Genomic DNA, 16452 nt, shown 5'->3' with positions numbered 1-16452 from the left:
TGGAGGGGTTTGCACAGTACTTTGCAGAGCTGAGCTGAACTTTCTGAAAAGTCCTCCTAGGACCCCAGAGCCAAACAGCACAGCACAGAATTTCCCTCAGAAGAAGGGGGTGTGAAAAAAAGATGAATGCTTATACTTTAGGATTGGTATCTCTGAAACCATGAAATTTTAAAGTTTTTCTATATTATCCCCATATAGGATTCAGAACTACCAGGCTTATGTCTTAAAGAAGTCCACCTTGCTAATGTAATGGCTGAAAGTTCTGCTTCTTGAATGCCTTTTCCTTGACAGCTTCCTTTGGTAACAAGTGGAGAATTATTAAAATATTCTGAGAGATGGCACAACAGAAAAACTAACTTCTAATGGCCCCCTGAAATGCATTGCCTGTGGGTACATCTCTCAAACACTTATCTGTGTCTGTGTCCTTTTCGGGTGACCGATTATCCTGGTTTTGATTAGGATGGGGAGGAGGGTGGTTCTTGGGACACAGGACACCCAATGCTGGAAGCAAGAAAGTTCAGGGCAAACCCAGATGACTGGGTGATTGTAGTTCCATTCCCAGTGTGAATAGATACCCTGAAGTGTCACTAAGGAAATGTCTTAACTGAGGCACCATATGTTTTGGATGGCTGTGCTGAATTAAAGAGCGTAGACCGTAATTCTTTTCAGAACTCCCCCAGCCCTATATCCTGCCCCAGCCCTCGTCGTTACCTACCCACATCATCTCTTGCTCATCTTTTGGATGTGTGTCAACACTCTTCTACAGTTAATTGTGCTACATCCTGTATTCCAGATAACACTGCCAGAAATCGATGCAGGTTTTAGATTTTGGCTGCAAGGGTCTGGTTGTGAAACGTACATATTTATATCCGAGAGGAAAGTGGTAGAGAGAAGAATCCTACCTCCTTTGGCTAGTTTGTGGAGTGAGCTCAGTACTACATATTCGGATTTAAAGTAATTAGAAATAATGAGCCCCTGGGATTACCCCCAAGTCTTCCAGGAGATATAGAGTATGTATGCCCCAAGTCATGCTGGCTACGAAGACCATAACTCATTAGGGATAAAAGTGGGAGAATTAGATTAAGCTAATTCATGGGCACGTGTCCAAAGATCACTTAAAAACATGGTAGTGATGCCACATAAATAATGCACGGATCCAAAAAAGCCATGCCAACATTGTGAAAAGAAACTTGATTCATAGAGCTCCGGTCCAGCTGCCCTGAAGACCTAATAGTGTTATTCTTCTGGTTTGTAGCTGGGAAGTTATTTAAAGGCTGGAGAATTTGGTTTCGACTGTTCTTTCTCGGCTTAAGTAATGTCATAAGTAATGTCCATCAGATGGAAATCTGTCTGTGTGGATGGCGCCTTGACTCTCATGGAGAATCTCCAGTCTAATGAAGAAAATGAAAAGTCTCTTTACCTCTTGGCTGCGTTTCTGCCTCTCGTTGTCTTTTTATTTTTTTTTTTCTATCATGTAAGCATTGCATTGGTCTTAATCAGTTTTTTTCTTAAAAGCCCTGGACTTTCCAATTATTAAAAAAAGACGCTGTGGACTCTGTTGCTCATATTTAAAAAGTAATAATAGCAATAAATTAATGGGAGGCCCATGATCATGACAGTGCTGCCCTGGGGAGAGCCCCGAAGCCCAAAACAACAGCCCCCCAGACCCAGAGAGGGAGTGAGCAGCTCCTCTGGCTGGCTGCTAGATGGGTTTTGCCAAAGATTTCTTCTTCTCTGGAAATTGCTCATATGTGTATCATACATGTTTGAAATAGCTTTCTCCAATTGGAAAACCATAAAGCAGCCATAAACAAATGGAACTCTGGTGAAAACCCCTTTAGAAGAATCATGCATGCTTTTACAATTGTGTATTAAATGGTCTCATTGCGCCTTTGCTTATGGATAGTGAACTCTCATTGCTCATCTACACTTCCAGATGTGGTTGGGTCCCTATTCTGTCCACTAACTTGGGTGTACTATATCTTTCACTATTATTTCTTTTAAAAAAGGATCATAAGAAAAGAACCTAATGCTGAAAAAGGAGCCAAAAATACAATGAAATGAAATCAGTCCTAATAACAAAGGCTTCTCTTCTTTCCAAAAGCATGTGTTTCTCCACAGCCCTGCAGGGTAAACCACATGGGCGTGGGACAGTGCCGTTTCAATGAGCTATTTGAATTGTCCAAAACTGAATACATGAATAAAAAGCAACAGCAGTGATATTGTCCATAGGCTGTGGGTATTTAAAACATGATGGCAGCAAGATTCTTCAAATGTGAGGGAGAGCTGGAGCCAATAATCATTAGTGCATGGATATGAAGAGGTTGATTAATTAGGGCAACATGATTAAAGAAATAGGCTAAGAGAATGAAATAAACTGCTATATATAGGGTTTGGTTCTTATTTCTTGCAATGCATACATCTTTTGAGTACCTTTGCCCTAATTTCTAGGGAAGATGTTAGGTTAAAAAATAACTTTCATGAAACATTACTTTTAAAATTTATATAAAAGACATTAAGAATAAAAATCATATTCCTACTTCAGTTTCACAAACTGTCGATCCAAACAAACATCATGAAAATAAAAATACATTTTTTTTAAAGCTCTATCGTGGCTATACCACAAAGGGCTCGGATATCAGGAGAGGAAAAAATGATTTATCTTCATTACCATCTATCCACACCTACTCTCAGTAATCATGAAGACAGTCTCCTTACAGTTTCATGAGGAAAATAACAGAACTTGGGGGCTGAGTGTCAGTATCTGGCCTGAGTCCCTTTAGTGGCAACAGGAATTCTTGAGTATTGACATGACATTTCAACAGGGCACGAAGAGACTGGATTTACATTCCTTCTTGGATTAGGCTTTGTTTTTTATAGTCATTCCGTTTAAATAATCAAAAGCAGCTCCACAGGTAGATGGGATGTGCAGCGACATTAGTGATCCTCGGGACGACATCAGAGATGTCTGAGATGACATCGGAAAGACCAAGTGGCTGCACCACCCCCACGCGAAGGGAGTGCTTGTGATTCCTCTCGCGTTACCTTTGAGGTGTCCGTCACCAAAGCAATGAATGTCAGTTGCTCTGATTCCCACCAGTGACTCACTCAGAAAAACATCAACAGTTTGAGATAATCACTGCCTTGTGGTAAAACAGGGGAAGAATATCCCAGTCAATTTATGAGGTCTCTGCCTTCAAGTTATGGATGAAAGGAGTTTGTTGCTAGCTGGGGAAGGTTATTTATGATGTGATTGTTAAAGAAGCATCACCATTTCTCCTCTCTCTCTCTCTCTCTCTCTCTCTCTCTCTCTCTCTCTCAAATTCCTTGGGTTTGGATGACTGCTATAGTATGTTCTTATGTTTTGCCTATTCTTCATCTGCTCCTTTTGGCTGTGAGTTTAAACTGAGTTATATTGTAAGGAGTCAACCTTAATTTTGGTGACCAAGGAATCTCTAACCATGAATATCCATTTTGTATACTCCTCTCTAATTTGTTTTATTTTTAAATCATGTGAAGAAGAGATTCTAATCGCTGCATGCATGTTTTGACATGGTTAAAACTATTTTCATTTCAGGCCTTCAAGATTTAAAAAATCTACATTAGGTAAGTTTTAAAGAATGAATCCTAAATTTAAAAAATATCCAAAATTAGTTCAGAGTAGAGTGGTTCCCAGAATTGAAATAATATTTTTTAATTTCATCCTCTTCATACAAAAGAGAATTTACTTGCATTTTTTTTTAGTCAGGAAACTCCGCTGTGGCTGCCAGAGAAGCAGGTTAGCTACTGTATAAAACTTTACAGATTTCTTATACCCTCTATTCTTTTCACATGCCTTCTAATTGGAACCTCATATAGTATTTCTCAGGAGGCTGGTGTGTCCCTAAGCATTTGAGAAAATACAGGGGTTACTGGGCCCGATCTCAAATCTACTGAACCAGAGTCTTTAACAGTGGCTTCAAGAATCTAAATTTTTAGCAAGCTTCCCAGGTTTTTCTTAAGACCCTAAAGTTTTGGAAATGATTGCTACGGGATGTCATAGAAGAGTCTAGAATGGAAACTGTGGAAGGATTGCTGAGTGCTTGCGCCAAAGGCAGTCCTCCCTCATTCCTCAGGTAGTAGAACCCCTGAGGTTAGCCAGGTGCAGGGCTCACAACCACTAGCTGTGCCCGTTGTACCAAGTCCAGACCACCATGGAGATGGATACAAGCAGAAGTGCAGTGGGCACGTGCTCTTTGCCTTTCTTACCTGCTTCTTCCTTCTTCCTGGTTGGAAGAGGGACGTTATGCCTGGCACTCAAGCAGGCACTTTAGAAATGAGATCACATATGAATAAGGGCAGAAGAGCAGGGAGTAGAAACCTTGAATCCTTGTGGATCATGATGATGCTGTAATAGAACTAAACATCCTAACTGTATATGATCCCTTTTATATGATAAATAAATGCCTGTGTCATTTAATTTGTAAGTCACTCCTTTTTGGCTTTTGTTCAGCTTTTAGTTGGGAGGTGGGTGGGATAGATATTAGATGCAGCTGAACCTAACCCTACATGACACAGACACCAAGAAAAACACTTTGCTTTCCCTCCCATAATCCTAGAACCTGGTTATTACCTACCAGTAGGGCAGGGAAGCTGATTTCTTAAGCAGGTAGTCCACTGTGGGTAATTGGGGTTTGGAGACAAGCTGCCTCACTTTTGCATTCAGAGCTTGAGCGGCCCCTGAGTCGCCGAGCAGGAAACAGGCTGATCCAGGGGTGGGGGCTCTGTACCCTTGTGCAATCTGCTGGAGTTCAATAAAGGGTATCATGAGATGGCAAGGAGCAAAGATTAGAGAAAGAGTCAGACTCCCCCGGGCCTGAATCATGGCCTCTCACTTACTTTGTGCTTTTCAGCAAGTTACCCAATTCTTCTTCAAACTTTCATTTCTTGCACTATAAACTGAGGGTACTTATATAACCAACCTCACAAGGTTCTTGTGGGAATTAAATGATATACAGATAAAGTCTGGCATATCAATAATAATTTCTCTCAATAAAGGATACCTATTATGATTGTTACCAAAACTGTACATGCCATACTCTTTCAGGTAGTACAGGCAATCTGCAGGAACAATATGTCAATGCATATCAAGAATATTTCAGTTACACACCCATCTCAGTCACTATTTTACTCCTCTCATGTGCAAAAAGAAAGAATTTTGAAAGACCAGTCATATTCAAATATTGGGAGGTGCAGAAATCCCTTCTAAATATGGTGAATGTACATGGCAGGGGCTTCTACTCACTTTGCTGTGGTTTGAAGCTCTTAGATAACACAAGGGATCAAACACGCTACCTGTTACCTCTGCCCAGCCATCAGAATAAGTTCTTCCTCTAAGGTAAATACTGGCGACTATGAACTATGTATTTGTTTATTCATGAGCTTCACTTCTGCTTGATTCCTCAGCTGCCTCATCTGTTAGGTTTTTATAAATCCTTGAACGTATTTCTTCTCTTGGGTGTGCTTCAGGTTCATTTTCAGATTTCTGGAAGGTGACAATAATTTTTATCATACTCTTAATACAACATCCAACATATGTGGATGCTGAGTACACCATATCCAGTTTTTTTATGATGTGGATGCCCAGCCATGACCAGGCCCTGACTGCTCCTTTCATTTTGAGCAGCTACTGTGTGCCAGGGTCTGCATTGGATGCTGACCTACAGATATTAACTTCCTCAAGGAGCCCACCCTTCTGCATGAGAGTCACTGGACACAAAGACATGGAATATCTCTGATAGGTGGTGGGAAAGCAGAGTGTAATAATGCAAGATGACTTTCTGAGGAGATAGATGACTCAAGAGCTAAGACTTGAAGGATAGGCAGAAACAGGTGCAAAGGCCCTAGATGGGAAGGGTGTTATATGGACCAGGAGCTGAAAGAAAAAAAGCAGGCTATGACTCTTGAGTGTGTTTTCCCTCCACATCCCGAGTGGTTCAGGGCTCAGGATCTGAAAGAGGAGCCGCACACAAATGAAAGAAAAGAGACAAGAGATAATTTGGAAGTAATGGGGAGCCAGGCGGGCAAGTCCAACTCAAGGAGAAGGACTTCCACTGGTGCTTAGGCCTCACCAAGCTTTTATTGATCTGGGATAGCCCTTAGGTAGGGAATTACCAGTAACACACAGACTAACTCATCAGCAGGCAATTTCCAGTAATAGGCAGACTATCTTATCAATAAGGATTTACATAAGTAAAGGTGGGGAGGTTGCTTCAGCTACCATCATCTAGATTAACTGGGTGGTGCACAGCTCAGACCTTTGCTAGGGCTTCAAAGGTCACCAGCTTTTGGGGTCTCTACGCTTCTCAGCTAGGGAAGACAATAAGTGGTCTCCGACATCTGACCAGATAGCTCAGTTGGTTAGAGCATCGCCCCAACACTCCCAGGTTGTGGGTTTGATCCCCAGTTAGGACACATACTACAAGAATCAACCAATGAATGCATAAATAAGTAAAACAACAAATCTAGGCTTCTCTCTCCCCCTCTTCCTCTCCTCAAATAAAAAAGACAGAGGCAACAAAACATTTACAAAAGAAAGAAAAACAGGAATGCAGAAGAAGCTGGTGGAGTTGGAGAAGTAAGCAGCAGCCACATCAGGCATGTCCCATGGAGCATTTAAATGACCTTTGTTTTCAAACCAGTCTCAATGGGCAGCCACAGAGTTGTTTTAAACGGGGAATGACCTAACTCCATCTGCATGTTAAGAGGATGACACCTGCTGTTGTGGGGGAAGCAGTCAGGAGGCTCTTCTGTTGTCTGGGCTAGAAAGGATCATGGCTCAGATTGGGCTGGCAATATAGAGTTGGAGAAGTTTGGGGGTCTACTATTTCTCACACTGTGGTAGGGCTCGTCAATAAAACCACCTCGGGTCTATGGTGCCTTTACAGTGGGAGATGAGAACGACTAAGGAATCTGTATAATTTATAACAAGCTCTGGGGTTATCTCACACATACACAATGTTTGAGGAGTCTAATTAGGATTGAACAGACACGTCTGAATCTTATTGCTGATGGATTCCTTAAAAGAACAGAATCCAGGAGTCTGGGTTCACCCCAGGACTAGTCTTCTGTAAACATTCAAAAACACCAGCTATAACTGTAACCAAACTTAGTCTTAAACAAAAACATGTTGCTCCATAATGAAAAATACAGTTCCCCTAACCAACGACCAGCAGAATGTGCTCTTTAAGCTTTTCCAGTGATAGTGATGAGTTTGTGCAAATCCGTCCACACATTTTCTTGACTCATAGCGTAAATGTTCAAGACTAGTGGATACAACACACAGCCTGCTGCCATGGAACAGAGAGAAATTCACTGAATCCGAGCCACAAACCACCCTAGCTCCAAGTTAACAATGCAGTCAACAGGCTTGATTAATGATACTAATTTTTTTTTTTTTTTTGCATTCATGGCTGTTCCAAAAAAATTGTCCTCCAATGGGCAAAAAACCAGGGAATGCAACCAAAAAGATGTCAGAATTGTACTGCTCGATGAAAAAAGCAAGCCACAGAGTAATAAAGATAGTACAATGTTATGCCACGGTGAGATCTGCATTTGCTGGAAACCCAGGGGCCATGCAGAAGCTGGCTGAGGAGACATAGCCTGGCACAAGCATACACCAAACCCAGGCTGTGCAACCTCCCTGCTCACCATGACTGTCTCCCATTTCGGGAAGAGGCAGCACCCTTGTGAAGAGAGGAGTCCAGACTTTAGGTGCAGACCCTGACTAAATTGTGGGTACAGAATTTTTGGTCATAATGAAATGACACAGTATGTGCAAAAGTTATAAGTAACTAGAGGCCCAATGCACGAAATTTGTGCATGGGTAGAGTCCCCAGGCCTGGCCAGCAATCAGGGCTGATCAGGGCTTTCCAGCTGCCAGCCAGGGCCTTCCTTCCCAGGGCTGACAGCTGGGGACTTCCTTTGTTCTGTGCTGCCCCCTGTTGGTGAGCACACATCATAGCGGGTGGTCGAACTCCCAAAGGAACAATTTGCATATTAGTCTTTTATGATATAGGATAAGAACTCAATAAATATTCTTTCCCTCCCACCTCTTTTTTAAAAAAGTAAAATAATATTCTAGACCAGTGATTCTCAAAAAGGGTTTTGAGTTTCATTTCCATCAAACCACTGATGATATTGCTTTCATATGCAAATCCCTGGCCCCTTCCCTGACCCTCTGAATACAAGTGGTGGGGCCAAGGAACCTGCATTTTCTCAAGATCCACTCGATTGTGACACACACAACTTGAGAACCACATTGCAGCCTAGCAGATAAAACGCAATTATTCTGCAGCTGTTTCAAACGCATATGGGTTTGTTTTGCTTTGTTTTGTTTCTCTTCCCCAGCCATTGATCAACCTCTGAAAGTTTAGGCCTGGGCCTTCCATCATATACTCCAGCAGAGGCTGGGTTTAATAAACAATGAATAAACACTTGATTGATCGAATGGCATGCAAAATAACATTGTTACATGAAACTTCTCTCATCATTAATAAAAATTTTCAAGACTTACAGTGTATTCACTGTTGTCATCGTCCTACAAATCCTTGTCTGAGATTTATTTCTGAGGAGAGGGAGGAAAGCCCCAGCCTCCAGGTAGAGAGCTGTGGAGCCACACCTGGGAGCAATGACCCACCACAGACCAGAATAGGAAAGGCAGGAGGCCTGGCTTCTATCTTCAACTCCTTCGCTTCTACCTCCTGCCCCCCTACCCCAGGCCTGATACTTTGGTACAAGAAACGTTTCTCTTGTTTACTCACTTTATGCTTTACTGTGTCTGGAAATGTGCCTTTTTTCCTGGAACTCCGGTCCAATTCTAGCATGTATGCAAAGACTGCACGTCCATATTTTCTTGTTTGGGTGTGTAAATCCCTCTCCCAAATGTGTAAGAATCCCATGACAAGTGGTGAAAGATAGGGTTCTTTTCCCACTTGCCAACCTCTCTCTTGGCAAGTGTGACCCCAGGGGTCCATCATTTCGTTAAGTGGCAGATGAGCTGCCTGGGCTGTGAATTCCAGTGACCTGTGACCCACCTTAGCTTCTTAGAAGCTTATCATCCTGATTTTATGTGGGGATAAGAGGCTGTGTAAATCTACCATGAAAGCCCTGTGCAGGCAGAAGAGGGCGATTCTTCAGGTCTGCAAACACATGCTTCATCCGTTTGACTTATATGGGCACCCCAGGGCTTTTATTTGGGCCAAAGAGTGGAAGCCAAGCTTTCATTGTAAACAGATGGTGCTGCTAACAAGAAAAAAGTTAAAAATCCTTCCAGTCATTCTCCCACACTAGAGACCTGCAGAAGATTCTGCTTTAAAAGCAAACAAAACTATCACACACTCTCTCCTCATACTCCACAGGCTCTAGGTTAACAGACACACACACACACACACACACACACACACGCTGGTCCCCATTCCTTCCTTTCTCCCTGCTTCCCCATCCTCTCCCCATGCCAAAACTGGACATTCCTTTGGTGTAGATACTATAAATATAAAATGAACAAACGCAATCCCAAATCATGAGGGGGCTTTTCTTTGCATGACCACAACATAAGCATTTGTCCATCATTTGGGGATTTTTATGAAGCCTCTCAGAATGTTCAGAATTTCAGTCTTGCTCACACAATGTCTTGCTTGTTGGTGTGATTCAGATGTGGAATCTTGGGACAACTTGGGAATTTCTGGTTGGAAGAAAACACAACCCCGAGGTGTGTCGAAATGAAAGATTTTCATGCATTTCCCCCCTTTGCCTTCTTTCTCTCAGCCCAGAAATGTGGACGTTCTAATGTTTTCTTTAACTTGAGGCGATTTGAAGTTGATTGTAATGACCCTGGCCCTAACCCCAAAAGAGAAGTAGCATTATCATGCGGTAACTAGATCCTGACTTGAATTTCCCCATTAGCTAGCATCTTGTTACATAACCACTTTATGCTTTTAAATCTGAATATCATTGATAACAATCTCCTGACAGGTCATACTTCTGGGGCCTAAGTTTGATCATCCGGATTCCTGAAATGTTCTTTTTGACACAGGAGGCATATCTGGTCACCCGTGCCTTGGGGCAGGACCACACTCAAACTCTTTGAAAGAGATGGGGATCTCCTTTATTAATGTTGCCCCAGAAAAGCAGATTCCATGACTTCCCTAAGTAAACTCTTCAGGGTAACAAGCATTTTCAGAAGAGAGTTAAACCTACTATCACTTTACTTTTTATTATTATTTTGAAACTCTCTCCTTTGGGCCCGAGAAAACATTTCTCCCGACATCAAAGTCTTTCCATAGTATACCAGAAAGCTGAATTGTCTACTTGTGTAAGAAATCATGAGAAAATAATTTTTTGAGAAGCCTTACCCCAATCTCTCCCAGCTGTTTATGGGGGTACCTGCTCTGCCAAACTTGATATTATTGGGAGCATCGAAAGAGATCATGTGTCACACTGCCTGAGTATCATTGGTATCACTACCAAAATAATCATTTACAAGTTGAATCCGGAAATAGTCACACTTAGTTCATTATAGAAATAACAGGGACTCCCGAAAAATAAAATACTGTAAATATAAGCCTAAATGTCAGATACAAACATTTTGTTTATAAAATAGAATGTAAGCAAACTAGGTGTTGGGACCTCACAAAGCACCAGAAAAAGTATTCTCTCTCTGAAGATGAAGGACTCACTTGAAGAGCAATATCAGAAAGCGATATCCATTGTTTTGCAACAACACCTGGTGCAGGAACCAGGTGAGCAAGGATAGAAGCAGTGAAATACATCACAGAATGAAACCCTATACATAGAGACATGTGTAGATCAAAGTGATTCCGACGGTGAGTTAAAAGAGTAAGAAAAGACATCCCAGACAAAGGGAACTGAAAATAAAGTAAGGTTATGACGTTATTATCCAATAAGGAGGAATTTACACCAACAAATAAATTAGGGAAAAGGCAATTTGTAACTCTAAATGATAAGACTCACAATGTAGCTGTAACATTTATGAATATATAGTCACCAAAGAACATATAGCTGCCTTATAAAGCAGAAATTATGGAAGAACACTATAAAGCAATGAAAACTCTCAGTTCATGATAAATCAAAACAAAATACCTGATGTATAAAGCATAAATAACATAATATGATACATGTTATTCAACTCTGTACCCTGATAATATAGAACCACCATTCTTTTCAAGTGACCAAGAAACATACATGAAAATTGACTATAAATTAAGCCACAAGGAAAAAGTCAATCAATTCCAAAAGTTAGAAATATTACAGATAATATTTTATCACAATGCAATAAAATATTTTAATCAAAATCTCAACTATGAATATAAATGCAAGCATTCTAAATAAAATATTAGTAAATATCATCTACCAGCACATCTTTTTAAAATTGCCATTATTCAACAGAACTTGTTTCAGGAATGCAAGGATAGTTCATTGTAAGGAATTTATCATATTCCATCAAACTAACAGGTCTAAGGAGAAAAATTATGTGATAATTTCTAAAGATACTTTAAAAAAGCATTTGGACAAAAGCCAATAGTCATACTTGACCCCAAAAAAGTCTTCAATACAATAACTTTCTTTGCATAATTAAGTATATCATTCCCAGGCTAAAATCCATACCAGATCTATTGGGGAAACACTGGAGGCATTTCCACTAAAATCAAACATAAGACAAGAACATCCACTATCATTATTGTCATTTAACATTGTACCAGACCTAAAAGATAATGAAATGAGGGAGGGAGTTAAAAAATCAGAAAGCAGAAAGTTAATCTTTATTTTCAGATATTATTATATGGTTAGAAATAAAAGAGAATTGAGAAATACCTATACACAATAAGGTAATTAGTAAGATAAAATGGTACAAAATGAATACCCTGTAATGAGATGATTATATCCAGCAAGATGTAATGAGAGAAATATTTTAATGAACCCCGTTTACAATAGCAATGCAAAGATAAAATAGCTAGGAATAAATGTAACAATAAATGTGCAAGACACTTATGAAGAAAACTGTAAAACATTCCTGAAGGCCACAATATAAGCTTTAAATAAATGAAAAGATCTACCTTTTTTCTTGGCTAGTAAATCTTGATAACATAAAGAAGTTGATTCTATGTTAATTATCTAAATTTAATTCTAATTTTAAAAATAGTAATAGGTATTTCTATTGTTATTGTTTATTTCCTCTGATGTTCATAAGGAACAACAGGAAATTCTGAGAGAGAAGAGTAATGAGAGAATTAGGCCCATGAATTATGAATATTAAAAGCCTCAAAACTTAAACAGTGTAGTACTGGCACTTGAATTAAGAGATCAACCAAGGAAACAGAATAAAATGTCTAGAAATGGACCCAACTATATACAGGAATTTAATACATGTTAAAAATGGCATCTCAAAGCAGTAGGTAAAAGACTACTATTATAGAGTGGTATGGCAAAGCACAGGCAACAGAAGCAAAACGTCTGTGCATCAAAATCCAGAGAGAAAAGCTAAGCTAAGGAATTGGAGAAAATATTTGCAAATCACATATCTGGTAAGGGATTAATACCATATTATATACATAATTCTTACAACTCAACAACAAAATAATCCAATAAAAAATGGGCCAAGGAATAGACATTTCTCCAAAGATGATAGTCAAGCACATGAAAATATGTTCAGCATTATTATTAGAGAAATTAAAATCAAAACAATTCAAATGTCCATCCACAGAAGAAGGGATGAAGAAAATGTAGAATATATATTCACTGGAGTATTATTTGGAAGGAAATTGATGAACCTTGATGATAAATTTTATCCTATGTATTTTTTAAAACAATTTTTAATTATTTTTTAAAGTGTTAGTGGGGCAACTGGATCATTAATTGGAACAAAATGAAGCAGTACCCATACCTTAATACTTTATAAATTAAACAAGGATAAAATACAAATGGATCAACTTTTTCTGCAAAAAGAAAGTCACAAACGCACATGGTATAGGAAAGACATTTCTACACACTTTTTCTGACTACATCAAAATCAGAAACTTTTGCACACCCGCAAAATACCCTAAGCCCAGTCAAAAGCCAAATAACAAAATGAGAAAACAATCTGTAGTTCATAACACAGAAGGATAATTTTAATAATATATGTGGCGTTTCAAGAAATCGATAAAGAAAAAGGTCAAGAACCAAGTAGAATATGGGGAAAGTATATACTCGTAAATGGAGAGGCCACAACAAAGGAAATAGAATTGGCTCTTAAACATATTAAAAGTTGCTCCACCCCACTCACTATCAGAGAAATGCAAGTCAGACTATCTTGAGACATTATTCTTCACCTATCAGATTGGCAAACACCCAGAAATTTGATTGCACACTGTTGGCAAGGCGGTGGGAAAGGAAGCACTAGTCAACATTGTTAGTGGGAGTGTCAATGGTTTTAGCCCTTTGAAGGGCAAGCTGGCTATACCTAGCTAAGTGAGAAATGCAGACTCCAGGAATCCCACTGCAGAATTAACGCCATAGACATACTTGCACAAGTGTAAAATGTTCATGTTTGCAACATGAACAGCAAAAATATTGGAAAGAACTCAAATGTCTATCAGTGGGGTTCTGATTCAATAAATGGTGGTGCATTTATCCAAGAGAATGGATATAGTTCTTCATATAGTATTTTTTAATAAATAAAGGAGGAAGAGTAGGTATTTATTTTTGTATACACTAACCTGGAAGTCTACAGAAAACATTATTATCAGTGGTTACCTGAGAGATGTGTAGGCTAGACCTATGGGAAACAGTGCTAAGGAGCTGAAATGTGTCTTAGGGAGACCCCCCAACCAGGCCACCCTGCTTCACTGGGATATTTTTCAGATGAACAAAAGCACTTGACTCTGTTACCCAGTGAGTGTAGTAAAACTCTACAAATGAAGTGCAGAGTTACAAAATAAAAAAGGAACGGCCGGCATACAAGCGAGACTGCACCTGCCAAACGCAGACTATTTTTAGTTTAAAAACCAAACTCATCCTTACGAACTTTACATTGATTCCCCAGAGAAGAGGGGTGGGGCAGATTTAATCATGGAAAAAATGTCAATATTTTACAACCCACCACTTCTCTTCAGGATAAAAAAAAAAAATGAAGTAAAGATACATAGTAAACTCTCAACATTTCATTTTCATTTCAAAAAAAATTTTCTACACTAGCTCTATTTTGGACCTCTCAACATAATTCTATTTCTGGAAAACACTTTCTGATATGTCTTCTGATGGACTTCAAGAATGTGTCGTGCCTTTGACACTTTATATGCTACACTAAGATGAATAGCTTCCTTGGGTCCCTTCTAAGCCTCTTCTTTAAGTTTCCAAATACAATCCTGGGTTTCTATTTCCCAGGCTGACCAATGGCAAGTAATTCTGTAGCTCCAAGACGAGAACAATGGAAGGTGTGGAATTATCTTTTAAAATGCTTAAAAATTGGGTCCTGTCTGCTAATTGGTTATAGTTAGCAAGTAGGCAGGTCTTTATTAAATGGTTGGTTTTGATTCTCAGACTGTTTCTCCACAATATCTGTGTGAGTCACTATGACATAATGCTGCAAGAGAGACCGTAGGACGACCAGACAGATACACATGTTCATCTCTCAGTGCGTCGCAATCTTGGGTCTGTTCCTAGATGTTGGTGGAAAGACTTGATTAATGGCAAACTTGTTCAACATTTTTTAAAAAAAGAACAAAAACCAGATTTACGCTTGGCATTGCTTTTCCTGCGGGTTTCATGTGTAATGTAGTAATTAATTTATAGCTTTGCGGTAAGGCAGCACCAGAGAGGCAATGTATTGCACAAGAAGTAATGTAAGTGAAGAGTGTAATTGAAAGATACCCCCGCTTGGAAGGGTATATATGGAAGGTCAAGATGGAAATTGATTTCTTTTATAACTAATACAAATTCCCTACTTGGTCGCCACCTGAATTCTCCCCCAGAGGTGTCCTGGTTGCCTAAATGAACAGAGGTCTTTGAGAATCGCTTCCAACCCCAGCTGAAGGGGCTTTAGAAAGCGTGGGTGGAACTTGCTTATTACCTTCTCCACGGGTGATTGCCATTCCCAACAGCAAAAGCCTTTCTACATGTGATAAGAGCTGGGCGTGCGGGGCGGTGGATCTCCCTGCGTCCCCCCTCAGCGTTATTTCTGGAAGTGAGCAGCATTCCTCGAGAGGACACACCCTCCCCCCTCCGGGGCAGCCCCCTCGCCTTCACCCGCGAGCTGCTCGCCGCTGCCTGGCCGCCAGGAGGCTTCCCCGGGGCCCGGGACGCGAAGACGTCTTCATCGCAGCCTGCGCGGGGCTGGGCTTGCGGCCGCTCGGCTGGCTGCCGCTTCAGCTTCTCTGTTGCATTCTGCAACGGAGCCCGAATGCAGAGCCGGGGAGCTGCACGCCGGGAGTAGCTGAGCTCTGGAAGCCCCCGAGAGGAGCTTCTTTAGGGGCAGAGGCCGTTTCCTGCGCAGCCGGTGAGTGAGGGCGTGAAGTGTGTGTAGCGGAGCAGGGAAGAACGCTCCGCAGCGTTTCTGGGCAGTGGCGGGCAGGTCCTGCTGTGAAACGCTCGGTGCTGGGGTTTTCCTGGGGGCAGGCTCAGAAGACCATCTGCAGCCACGGTTTTCCGAATCCTTCCCCGGACCGCGCGCTCCTAGGGGACGGGTCCTGCTCCGCGCGACTCCTCTGTTGTTAGAGTTGGGGTGGAGGAGGGGCGCGAGGCTGGATTGCTCCCCCTATTTTCCCATTAGGAAACATAAGATACTTTGGGAGAAGCTTTTCTTTGGGGCGTTGATATGTCTGGGGCCGTTTGCACCAGGTTGGTTTGTACTCTTTCTGAAGTCTTGGTCATCTGCTCCGTCCCCATTGGCGTGGAAGGGAACGTGCACGGAGCAAGCCGTCTCTCACAGCCTGATTGCTCCCAGTCGCTGAATGAACTTTAGCTGGAAACCCTTTAATGGCAGGTTTTGGTGATTCTCCCCCGTCCTCCGGTCCGCCCTCCCCCTCCCCCAACATAATTCTGAGAGTTTTCACACCTGTTGCTCTTCAGCACCTGAAAAATGTGTGTGTGTGTGTGTGTGTGTGTGTGTGTGTGTGTGTGTGTGTGTGTGTTGTTGGGTTTTACTTGACTGCAGTCCTTTGTCTAACAAATTCAATTGCTCCATTCTCCCTCTCTTGTTCTCCTGAACCCCTTTGGATGGGGTCCCTGTCTTCCTTAGCGTTCAGTTGGCTACGGTTCTCAGGGAACAAGTGGCAGGAAGAATACAATGGGGAAGAGTGCATTCCTGATGGCTTGCCTGCCATGGGAAGACTAAACTAAAAAACTGACGTTCTCCATTCGTTTTTATGGAAGGCATGCCGTCACTGTTGCATAAAGAGGCAGTTCTTAAATGAGCTA

At 41.1% G+C, this 16452-nt stretch overlaps 1 protein-coding gene across 1 annotated transcript in view; it reads left to right on the top strand.

Annotated features, from left to right (window-relative positions):
• PALLD (palladin, cytoskeletal associated protein) overlaps positions 1-16452 on the top strand; it is a 389700-nt gene that overhangs the window by 97182 nt on the left and 276066 nt on the right. The window lies entirely within an intron of this gene.

The sequence above is a fragment of the Myotis davidii genome, unplaced genomic scaffold (assembly GCF_000327345.1).
Source record: "Myotis davidii unplaced genomic scaffold, ASM32734v1 scaffold392, whole genome shotgun sequence".
Classification (NCBI taxonomy): domain Eukaryota; kingdom Metazoa; phylum Chordata; class Mammalia; order Chiroptera; family Vespertilionidae; genus Myotis; species Myotis davidii.
The sequence above is the reverse complement of the archived record's forward strand: the minus strand, read 5'-3'. Positions and strand labels throughout refer to the sequence as shown.